Source organism: Chrysochloris asiatica, unplaced genomic scaffold, assembly GCF_000296735.1.
Source record: "Chrysochloris asiatica unplaced genomic scaffold, ChrAsi1.0 scaffold00141, whole genome shotgun sequence".
Classification (NCBI taxonomy): Eukaryota; Metazoa; Chordata; class Mammalia; order Afrosoricida; family Chrysochloridae; genus Chrysochloris; species Chrysochloris asiatica.
In genome coordinates, this window is record NW_006408659.1 from 1,997,266 (window position 1) to 2,009,874 (window position 12,609).

Sequence of the window (12,609 nt, forward strand, 5' to 3'; positions counted from 1 at the left end):
AAAAAAAAAAAAAAAAAAAAATACAATCGTTTTGGTTGAACAGTTCTTCGGAGAATCCTCTTTTCACCAGGCCCCCAGCTTGGAGTGTCTTCCTTCCCCAAAGCGGGACACCTGGCTGCGGACTTTGCCTTCTCATCCCCACCAGGTGGTGGAGGTAAAGGGCTTGGAGGGTCGGGGCCAGAGTCAGGCTGGACCGACCCTCGAACCTGGCTGAGCTTCCAAGGCACTCCCGGTGGGCCAGGAATCAGACCGGGTGGTGAGATGTGGGACATTCCCCCGTGGCCCTCGCAGTATGAGTTCTGTGGAGGCATGTCGTACTGTGGACCTCAGGTTGGTGTGGGAATGCTGCTCCAAGGCGGCCCAGAGACCCCTCAACCTGAGGGTGAGGCGAGGGCTGGGATTGGGAGCAACTCCGAGGCCGGCCGCCTCCCCAACCCCGCGCTGCCCCACCTGGTGCCGTGAAGTTGAACACGGAGAAGATGGAAGAGAACCATGAGGATTCCGAGGACATCAAAACTAGACAGAAAGACCTCTAGCAATTTGCTAAACTGTTAAAACAAAGGAGGGCTCACCCTGGGGATTCTCTTTGGGAAGGTGTTCAGCCAAACAACTATCTGCCAATTTGAGGCTCTTCAGCTCAGCTTCAAAAATATGTGTAAGCTTGAGAGATCCCTTTTACAGAAGTGGGTGGAGGAGGCGGACAACAATGAAAACCTCTAGGAGATATGCAAAACGGAGACCCTCCTGCAGTAGGCTCGAAAGAGAAAGCAGACAAGCAATGAGAACGGAGTGAGAGGCAGTCTGGAAGAGCCTGTTCCTGCAGTATTCCAAACCTTCACTGCAGCAGATCAGTCACATCGTCCAGCAGCTTGGGCTTGAGAAGGTGGTTCTGTAACCGGCGTCAGAAAGGCAAACTATACAGCGGTGACTACTCCCACCGAGAGGATTTTGAGACTGCTGGGTGTCCTTTCCCAGGAGCACAAGTGACGTTTCCTCTGGCACCAGGGTCCCATTTTGGTACCCCAGGCTATGGAGGTCCTCACTTTACTACTCTGTACTCCTCAGTCCCTTTCTCTGAGGGGGCAGTCTTCCCCACTGTCGAGGTCACCTCTCTGGGATCTCCCATGCATTCAAACTGAGGTGCCTGCCCTTCCCAGGAACAGGTGGCAGAGTGAAGGGGAGAGGTTGGGGAGACAGGACCCTGGGCTTTGTACCAGAGCTTTTGGGGTTATTCTTCCTCTACTAAAAGAAGTAAGGAATTGGGAACAAAGGGTGGGGGCAGGAGATTTGGGGGGTAGCTGGTTGGAGGGAAGGTGAAATTCATTGATGCTCTTCATTTTAATCATTTTGTTCTTTAATAAAGAAACCTAGGAGACAGTAGATATCACTAAAAAAAATACAATTGTTTTATTGAGATATATATAATAGACATACAACACAATTCACACTTTTAAAGTTCAATGTTTTAGTATAGTCATGGATATGTGTGACTATCTCTGTAGTCAATTTTTATCATCTCAAAAAAAGAATCCTGTACCCACTAGCAATTACTCCACATTTTCTCAGCCCTAGACAACCCCCAATCTGTTTTCTGTCTCTATAGATTGACAAAGGAGCTCTGGTAGCATAGTAGTTACAAATTGGGCTGTGAACCTCAAGGTCAGCAGTTCGTAACTTCCTACTGCTCCACAGGAGAAAGATGAAGCTTTCTGCTCCCGTAAAGATTTACAGCCTCGGAAACCCTGTACAAGGTCACAATGGGTCGGAACTGACTCAACGGCACTTAACAACAACAACATTGACATATTAACCATACTTCATATATATGGAATCATAAAATATGTGGACTTTTGTGACTAGCCTTTTTTTCGCCACTTAACATAATGTTGTCTAGGTTCATCCATGTTGAAGCATGTATCTGTTCTATTTATTGCTAAATAATATTCCATTGTGTGGCTATGCCACATTTTAAAATTTATTCACTCATCCATTGAAGGGCGTTTGGATATTTCCACCCTTTGACTGTATATGGATAATGCTGCAATGAACCTTCATGTACAAGTTTTATATGCCATATTTTCGATTTTCTTGACTATATACTAAGAGTGAAAATCGAGAATGGAATAGCTAGTTCATATTAACTCTATGTTTAACTGTTTGAGGAACTGCCGTTTTATATTCCCACCAACAGTGTATGAGAGTTGCAATTTCCTCACATTTAAATCCTTCTGACTATAGCCTGTGAATAATTACTTTCCCCTCCCCAGGTAAACATAATAGTTTCTTTCACTTAGTAAGATAATCTTTTCTTTTTACATCAGTGGTCTTATACAATATTTGTCCTTTTGTGATTGGCTAATCTGACTCAGTACTCCTGGTGTGGCGCTGTCGGATCAGCAGTGGACTTTAAGCCATGAGGATGACATTTCAAATCCACCAGCTGCTCCTTGGAAACCCAATACATGGTAGCTGTGAGTCAGAATTGACTGGATGGCACTTAACTAAAACAACAATCTCACTCAGCAGTAGTGTCTTCCAAGGTCATCCATGTTATAAGGTGTTTTGCAAATCTGTCTTTGTTCTTCAACATTATGAAGTATTCTATTGTGTGTATGTACCCAAGTTTGTTGAATCATTCTTCCATTGGTTTATCCTGGCTCCATCTTTTTGCTATTGTGAATAGCACTGCCATGGATGTGCGTACATCAGGCCGTATCACAGCTCTAAGTTCCTGAGGACATACACCAAGTATATGTGATTGCTAGGTCATATGGTATTTCTATTCCCAACTTTTTGAGAAAGCACCATGCCATTTTCTAAAGTGGTTAAACCATTTTACAGTCACACCAGCAGTGTAGGAGGGTCCCAGTCTCTCCACACCCTCATCAGCATTTGTTGTTTTCTGGTTTTTTGAACTTTTGAACTATTAATGCTGGAGTAAGATGATATCTCATTGTTGTTTTGATTTGTATCTCTGTAATGTATCCTGGTGTGGCACTGTAGGATAAGAACTCGACCATAAGGTCATTTTTAACCTCAAGGTCAGTGGTTCAAACCACTGCTGCTCCTTGGAAATCCTATACAGGGTCACTGAGTTGGAACCAACTTGATGGCACTTAGCAACAACAATGGCTAATGATCATGAGAAGCCCTTCAGATATTTGTTGGTTGCCTGAATGTATTCTTTGGTGAAGTGTCTGATCATGTCCTCTGTCCACTTTTTAATTGGATTATTTGTTTCTTCTTGTTGAGGCTTTGAAGAAGTGTTCTATACATTTTGGAGAGCTGTCCTTTGTATGATATATTGTTGCCAAACATTTTTCTATCAGTCTCTGGGTTCTCTTTTTACTCTTTTGGTGAAGTCCTCTGATACACATAAATGTCTAATCTTCAGGTACTCTCAGTAATCTATTTTATCTTCTGTTTGTATGTTTTCAATTATGTTTGATAGTGTATTTATGCCCCTAAGTTTTTCCCAATTTTAAAAATTGAATATCTGTACAGTTCTAGGCTTTACATTTAGATTTTTAATCCATGTTGAGTTCATTTTTGCATATGATGTGAGATTTGGGCCTTATTTCACTTTTCTGCAAATAGATTTCTAATTTTGCCAGTACCATTTGTTGGGAAGACTATCTCTTCCCCAGTTAATGCATTTTGTCCCTTAGTCAAGGATCAACTGCCTGTAGATGGATGGGTTTACTTCTGGGTTTTCAATTCTGTTCCACTGATGTATGTGTATTTCATTGTACTAGTACCAGGCTATTTTGACTACTGTGGCTGTGTGGTAAGCTTTGAAATCAGGAAGTGAGAGGCCTACTTTTTTTCTTTTTAACAATATTACTGTGCTTATCCAGGGTCTTTTTCTTTTTCATGTAAAGTTAGTGATACATTTTTCCATCTCTTTAAAGAATGATGCTGGAATCTGAGTTAGGATTGCATTAAATTTATAGATTGTTTTGGGTAGTGTTGACATGTTTTGGGTAGTGTTAACATTTTCATAATGTTAAGTCTTCCTATCCACGAACATGGTATGTTCCTCCATTTCTGCATGGGTTTTTTTGGTTGTTGTTTCTTGTAGTAGTATTTTGGAGTTTTATTTGCATATGTCTTTTGTTTCTCTGGTTAGATATTTTTCCAAGAGTTTAGTATTTTGGGTGGCTACTGTAAGTGGTATTGTTTTAGTTATTTCCTTTTCAGAACTCTTTATTAATGTAAATGAATCTAACTGATTCTTCTATGTTGCTCTTGTACCTGCATTTTGCTGAATGTATCAATGAATTCCAGTAATTTTTATACAAAGTCTTTGGGATTTTCTAAGTATAGGATCGTATCATCTGCAGATGTTGTTCTCATTAAGCGCTCTTGTGTCAGTTCTGGCTTATAGTGACCTTGTTTTGAAGGTGTGGCTGTTTGGTTTGAACCACAGGCCTTGCGGTTCAAACCAGCCTTGTGGTCAAGATTTTTACATCTTTATCATAGGTGGAATCCTGATCCCCATCCAGAATCTTCTGAGATGGTAGATTTCCACTAGAAAAGACAAGTAGACAAGCCTGGAACAGCTAGAGAAATAGAAGATACTTTTTTTCTTAAGTTTTATTGTGAATTTAGAGAAAGTTTACAGCTCAGAGCATCAGTTCTATATTCAACAAATAATAAATTTTATTTCATTGCAATGATTATAATCCTCTCCATGTATATCATCAGTTAACAGTATTTCTCTCTATTCATTTTAGTGCTTATTAAGAAAACACAATGAGTCATATATAATAATTTAAACCACCAATGGGCACATTCTGCAAGTCTGCCTCTTGTCTGCCAGCTTTCAGTCCCTCTCTTTCCATGAATCTAGAGTCCTCAGCTGCTCCCACTCTCCATGTCCCCATCTCTGCCTCCATCTCTGGTGTTGCTGCTTCTCTGTATAAGGTCCTGCATTCTGCTTGTGCTCTTCTCCATTGATGGTCCTAGGGTCCTCTGTTTCTGGACTGTAAGATTACGTACTTCCCTGTTTTTGTTACAAAACATCTACCTTTACAATTGTGACAGTCACAAATAGTCATGATAGCAGTTACTTACAAATGAATCATAAGAATCTTATCCTCTTTTTACCACATCCATCTAGAAAAGATGAAAACTATTCAGTGGGGACTTTATCTCCCCCCACACACTCTTAAACTCCCTCTTGAAACTTTGTAAGCCAGCACTTTGAGCCTTTATCACGTCCTCATTTTAAGTAGCCAATGTCTAAGTTGCCCGTCACTATCTATCCTGTGTACAGAGGGGATAGCATTGATATTTGATGAGAAGATACTTTTTTGAAAGAAAGACCAGCAAGAAAAATCAAAAACAAAAACGACAGTCTGATTGACTACCACAAGAACAAGCAAATTGTTTGCCAGGGATCCATCAAGGCAAGCATTCAAGTCCCTTCAGGGTATACCCCTTCCAAAATTGAAACTCAAATGGAATACACGAGCAGGCATGTAATCTTGCTAGTGACCACGTTGGTCTACCAATAAGGGGAAGTGGGGAAAAAACCAGCAATGAAGCTGTGGGCTAAATCTAACCACATTCAATAGACTCTTGTCAACCTGGATGGAGACCTAGTTGGCCAGTAGTATAACGAGACTTGAGGACTCCTGAACCCATGGACAAGGACATAGCCATAGAGGACTAGAGCAGAGAGTGAAGTGTCCAGCTGATATGAAGTGAAGGGAGATGCACAAGAATGCCCATACTTGCAGATAGTATCCATCTGACCTAGCTTCAATAGCTGGATGATTAGAACTTGACTAAAGGAAGAAAGAAGAGGAAAACCATGCAATTCGCTACAATTGGATGAACTTGACCTTATGGATATAGTAGATTGCTCTTATTTTGCAGGATGATTTTTTGTGATGCTGCTGGTTTCTTTGTTCTGCATAATTTTCTGCCCTGAGCTCAGTTTGATTGTGGGGTTTATTTTCATTATCTTCATTTCTGTTGTGTTGATGCCTATTAAATCTCTGATTTTCCTTTGTGATTTTGATTTGGAAGTGTACTCATTTTCTTTGAGGTTACCTGGTAATTTATTAATTTCCCCCCCATTTAAAACAGTTTTATCTTGAAATCTACTTGACTTGCTTGTCATTTGAAGTTTTATATGTACACTATTCCCTCTTTTTGCTTTGTAGTGGACTTTATTACAAATTGATTTCTCTGGTTTCTTATATTCAGTCTTATAGAATTGTTTTACTTTAAATACTTGTATATCTGGACTGAGTTCTGGGTGGTGATGTCATGTATGTTAATCTCAGGTTGTTGTCTGCTGTTGTTGGTTCTCAGTTCAAAGAGCATCCTTTAGTATTTTTTGTAAAGTTTGTCTTGTCATTACATTTCCCTTTACTTTCTGTTGATCTTGTTAAGTGCCTTTGAGTCAGTTCTGCCTCATTTTGTTGTTGTTAGGTGCCATTGAGTTGGTAGTGACTCAACCCTATATATGGTTTCCGAGTAGTGGCTGGTGAGTTTGAACCACCAACCTTGCAGTTCAAACCAACTTTGTAGTCTAGCACATTAACCCACAGTTCCACAACAGGAAACTTCCAGAAAAACTTCTGTTTAATTTCACTGTTGTATTTGAGGGACAGCTTTGCTGGGTATATGATTCTGGTTTGGCAAAATTTTTTCTTTCATAGTTTTGTATATGTCATCCCATTGCTTTCTGCTGAGAAATTAGAACTTAGTCTTTGTTGGTTCCCCTCTCTAGGTAATTTCATTTTTCCTGAGTTGCTCTCAAGATTCTTTCCTTATTTTTAGTTTTGTTAAGTTTGATTACAATGTATCTTGGTGGTTTTCTTTTGGACTGTATCCTGTTTGGGGCTTGTTCAGGTTCTTGTATGCTTATCTTCTCATCTTTCATGGTGTTAGGGAAGTTTTCTTCCAATAACTCTTAGATAATTTTTTTCTGTGCTTTTTATTGTCTCTTCCTGTTCTGGAATTCTGGGAACCTCTTTATTTTGTCCCACATAACTTTTAGGTGTTCTTCAGATTTTTTCTTTCTTTTTTATCCCCAAGCTCACTAATTTGGGCTTCTATTGCTTTTAATCGGTTCTTTTGCCCTTTCAATGTACTGTCCATTTCTGAAATCATAGTACTAGACTGGGTTTCTAATTGCAGTTTTGGTATTGTTTCAAAATTTGCTTTGTCTGTTTGTTCTTGTAACGTTTTCCTGAAACCTTCTCAAAGTTTTTTCTGTGTTCTCCTTGCTTCCCTCAAAATTTCTGTCAATCCATTCTGTTGTTGTTGATAAGTGCTGTTGAGCCCATTCTGATACATAGCGACTCTATGTAGGGTTTCTGCTAGCACCTGGTGAGCTTGAACTGTTGACTAGTGGTTCAAACCGACTGTGCAGTCCAGCACATTAACCCATACCTAAATATCACTCTTCAAATTCTTTTTCAGTTAGTTCCATTACATTTTCTTCCTCAGAAACATTTTCTGACTATGCATCTTGGTCATGTTTGTGCTATTCTCTCGTTCCTTTGTGTGAGCTAAAAGTGTTTGTTGTCTCTGGGACATTGTGGTGTTTTTGTATTTAATTGATGATTATATGTTGATGTGTTCTTAAGGTCTCACCAACTGTCTCCTGTTAGTATAATTAGAGAATGAAAGCAAGTGTACCATTTTCTGTTTGCCATTTTTGCACCTCAGTTTAGGGTGAGTTTGGCTGGTATTGACTGCTGTCTACTGTTGATTAGGTGGTCTAGGAGCTGGCATTGACTCTTGCCCAGTGAGTGGAGCTTCAGAAGGTACCGTTGGGGCTGGGCTGTATGGGTAGGAAAGAAGAGACTCCCCTTCTATCCCCTTTCCCTGCCCCCACCACAGACCAGGAAGCAAAGCAGAATAAACAGGTGAGCAACCAACAATGAAAGGAGAAAATAATAAAGGATAAAAGATAAAACAAGCAGCAACCAGAATGAAATAATAACTAAAAAGAGAAAAGAGGGATAAGAAAATGGAGCCATAGAAGAGAAAACTAAGAGAAAGAGTAGAGAGTAGTAAAGAAAGATCAAAACGGGAAAAAAGAAGAGAAAAAGAAGAAAAAATAAAAGAAAAGAAAAAAGAGAAAGAACAAATAATAACAATGAACAACTTAAATATATATATACAAAACCAAAAACGCATTGTAGCTGTTGGATCCAGAGCAGAGAAACGTTGGAAGTCTCCAGCAAGCCAAGGAGCTTACAAAGTGGGTGTGGGAGAGATGTACTAGCAGAGTTCCTGGCCCTAAATGGAGTTTCATCTAGTTATCTATGTTTAGGGTACTCAGTAGTTTATGCCCTTGATGAAGGTGGTCTCAGTGTGTTTTAGGACCACAGGGCAACTAGGGGTGACTGGTTAAATGCTGGTTTCTTGGCTCAGAGGTTTCTATAAGTCTGGAGTTGAAGTTGCCTGAATGCAGGCTCCAAAGCAGTGTAGTCAGCCCCCACCTCACACTGGCATGGTTTCCAACCACGTGGTTGTGAACACCTGGAAAGCAGGGTCTGCGATGGGGCTTGCATCCCACCCTGATCCCCTTACAACCGATTGTCTGAACACATCAGATTACATCATCCATGATGACTGCCTTCATTACATGACTCACAATTTGCATCATTACTTAATTGCTACAGAGCTTTGGTAGCAAAGTGTTACAAGTTGGGCTGCTAACCTCAAGGTCAGCAGTTCAAAACTACTAGCTGTTCCATGGGAGAAAGATGAGACTTTCTGTTCCTGTAAAGATTTAAAGCCTCAGAAACCTTATTCAGGGTCGCTATGGATCAGAACCAACTCCACGGCACACCACCACCATAACTGCTAGTATGACAATGTTCTGATATTTCCTTAAAAAACCAAACAATAAAAACTCCCTTGACTTCACATCCCCTTCCAGCTACTGCTCTATTTTTCTGTTTCACTCAAAGCAAAATGGAAGCACTGCCCATTCAATCTTCAACACATTTTACACTAGCTTCCATCCCTACCTCCATTGACATTGTTTGAGGTATGGATGACCTTTGCCTTGGTCTCTTCTACATCCTCATCTAAACTTCTCAGAGGTGTTTGACACAGTTGGCCATTGTCTCACTCTTTTTTCTAACTTTTTAATGTGAATTAAGTGAAGGTACAGAGCAGATCATTAAACAAATACAGTGTTTCATCTCAATGATTGCAATCCCTCCAAAGTAACACCCATGTGTTTGTTTCTTGTTTCCATTACTCCTTCTTTCCCAACCCTTCTGATGTCAAATGGTTGGCCATTCTATGTTGTGCTATGTGTCTAGTGTTGCTTGACAGAAAATTACATCATGGGGATGAGTTTAGTTTTAGATATGAAGGGTGGTTAAGAGCCACCATTCTCCATCTGACCAGCAAGCCTGGTCCATTTATGGTTTTGAGTTTTGCTCCACATTTTCTCCTACTGTACCCAGAACCTTCTAATGTGATCCCTTTCAGAGCAGTTCGTAGCTGTAGCTGCTGGGCATTATCTAGTCTCATGGTCATGGAGACTGATGTTCATGTGGTGGATTAGTCCGTTGGACTAATTCTTTCCAAATGTCTTCAATTTTCATTACTCCTATTGCTTCATTCTGGAAAGGTTCCCCTTTCTCCATTCTCATGCTTTATGAACGCATTTTTCCATGCTTACTTTTTCCAGGCCAGTAGCAGATTTTCTTTTGCTTTATCCCTCTTCCTCCTGGTAGGACTTAGTCCCAATCATAGGCTCACCTAATTAGGTCAATATATATATATATAAACTTCCTTCACCTTTGTCATATAACATAACCTAATCATGGAAGTGAAATCCTTCCTATTCAGAGTTCTGTTTACACTCAAAGGAGGGAATTGTGCAAAGTGTGTACAATAGGGGGCAGGAATATTGGGTGGCAGACCATCTTACATTTTTGCTATGTCAGTGATACACACACAAAGTCCAAGCCTTAAAGTTAAATCTTACTTGTGTATCGTGGTGGTATGCCATGGAGTTGGTTCCAACTCATAGAAATCCTGTATAGGAGTTCTGAGGCTGTAAATCTTTATGGGAGCAGAAAGCCTCACCTTTCTCCCATGGAATGCCTAGTAGTTTCAAACTGCTGACCTTGAGGTTAGCACCCCGACTTGTAACCACTATGCTAGCAGAATTCCTTATAAAATTTCAAAATCTCTTATTTCCCTTTTATGAGATTCAAAACATTATTGCCAGTATACACATATACAGGTAGAAAAATAGTTGAATCCAAGGTCCCAATGGGAGATTAAAGGATAAAATTTATTTATTCTTCAATATCCATCTTTCTCTTCTCTACAGACCTATCACACTGTGACAGAAATCATTGTATCTTACACCTAAAACATATGATCACAACACAACCTGACATTTTACTATTACAATTAACAAAGCATTATCATAGACACCATGCTATTTAATTGCTATGGCAACCTATTAGTGTAGGCTTTATCACTTCTTTTTAAATGAGAAAAATGACTGTATCCCACAGCACTTAGCACAGTAAAGAACAAATAAAAACCTCTCTCTTCCTGAGCCTTATGTAGACCGCCACACAAGGTGCTATGAGGGAAACACCCTAGGATGATCTGTCTAAGAGTGTTGCAGTTTCTTAGTGGTGCTGTTACAGAAATATCACAAAGGATGGCAATAACAAATAGAAATTTATCTTCACACAGATTGGTGGTGGTGGTGGTTACGTGCTGTGGAGTTGGTTCTGACTCATAGCGACCCTGTACAGGGTTTCTGAGGCTGTAAATCTTTACAGGAGCAGAAAGCCTCATCATTCTCCCATGAAATGGCTAGTAGTTTCAAACTGCTGATTTTGAGATTAGCAGCCCAACTCGTATCCACAGTGCTACCAGAGAGCTCCTTTCACACAGATTAGCAGGCTGAAAGTTCACATTCAGGGCACTGATTCCCAGGGAAGGCGTTCTCTGTTATCTCTGGGGGAAGGTCCTTGTTTATTTCCAGCTCTGCTCCTCAGTTCCTTGGCAATTTTCATGTGGTGTGGTGACATCTTTCTTCCCTTACCTGTACATCCTTGCTTATGTGCCTCATCTGCTCCTTTTATATCTCAGAAGTGATTGATTGCCTTAAGATACATCTTATTAACATACAGCCTCATTAACATAAGAAAGAAATCCCCTACAGCCAAATAGGAAAAAAAAATGTGTTAGGATTTACAACACTTATTGGGGTTCAGAATCCCCTCCATAACAATGATGTTCTGTTGTTAGCTGTTATCAACACACCAGAGCAACGTGTCAGCCTGCACTAACAGACAGGTTGGTGGCTACATATGAGGTTCATAGGCCAGGAATAGAAGCTGGGTCTCCAGCACTGTGGAGTCCTGGGTGGTGTTGTGAGTTAATGAGCTGGACTGCAAGGCCAGTTTGAACTGCAAGGTTGGCAGTTCAAGTCACCAGCTGCTCCTTGGAAACCCTATACAGGGTGGCTATAGGTTGGAACTGACTTGCCGGCACTTAACAACCACTCCAGCATTGTTGTTGTTAAGTACTATGGAGTCACTCCCCACTACCCCTTCCACTCACATTATATTTTATCCAAGTGTATAAAGGGCCAGTAGTCAAATACTTTTGTTGTCATTGTTTTGTTTCTGCAACATTTGGATTCACCTAACATTATTAGGTCATGGGGTTAAGTGTTCAGGTATACCATATTAAATTGGTCTCCTTTGGAAAAAACCTTCAAATTGTTATGTCTTGGTAGAGAGCTTAATGGAGTCTCAAAACTTTTCCAGGATGAAGGCCTCCTAGGGATTACTACTTTTTCTCTCCTCCAAGAGAGACAAGGAGTAGAAGCAGCATTGTATCCTTTCTCTGGAGAAGTACAGACATTTCTTTTTTCTTTTAATCCAAAATAATGATGCTGCTATTTTTAACCATCTCCCTGCTTCCTCCTTTAATATTTTCTCATTATTGTAACCTATGGTGCAGAAAGCTTTTCATGAAATATTATTAAAGAAGATGGCTCATAAAAATTCATCCCAGAGATGCTATCCAGGATTTATTATGACATTAAAGATGTGATTATTAAAGTTTGTGCTTGGGATTCTGTTAAATGCCAAGCATCGAGGAAAAGCTGTAGAAAATTGTAGACTTCTGCTATATTTATACAGATGATGATGAAAGAGATGCTATTTAGGGCTTGTAATGAGGCATCCCTAAAACAACCTCCATACTTAAATAAGACGTAGTCCCTCTTGCCTCTCCATAATCACATTTGATGTTGTAGACCACATTGTAAAGTCTGTTGAACATTGTGATGTTTTGAATTGTCTCCATATGTCAAAGGAAGCTAATGAGAACTGAAGAAAAAAAATTTCCTTGGAATTGAGAAGACAGATTTTAAAAGCTTATTTTAGCCTTTCACTCAGATTTCAAGGGCATTTCCTACCTAACAATCCATAATCCCCACCCCAAAACAAAAACAAGCCCCAACAATAACAAAAAAGTTACCATCAAGCTAATTCTGACTCATGACAACCCCATGTGCCTGGGTCAAACTGCACTCCATAGGGGTTTTCAAGGCTGTGACCTTTCAAAATCAGATTGCTAGAC

At 40.1% G+C, this 12,609-nt stretch overlaps 1 pseudogene; it reads left to right on the forward strand.

The window, feature by feature from the left end:
* Positions 1-1,139, forward strand: part of LOC102822370 — an 11,039-nt pseudogene extending 9,900 nt beyond the window's left edge.
* Positions 1,140-12,609: the final 11,470 nt, after the last annotated feature.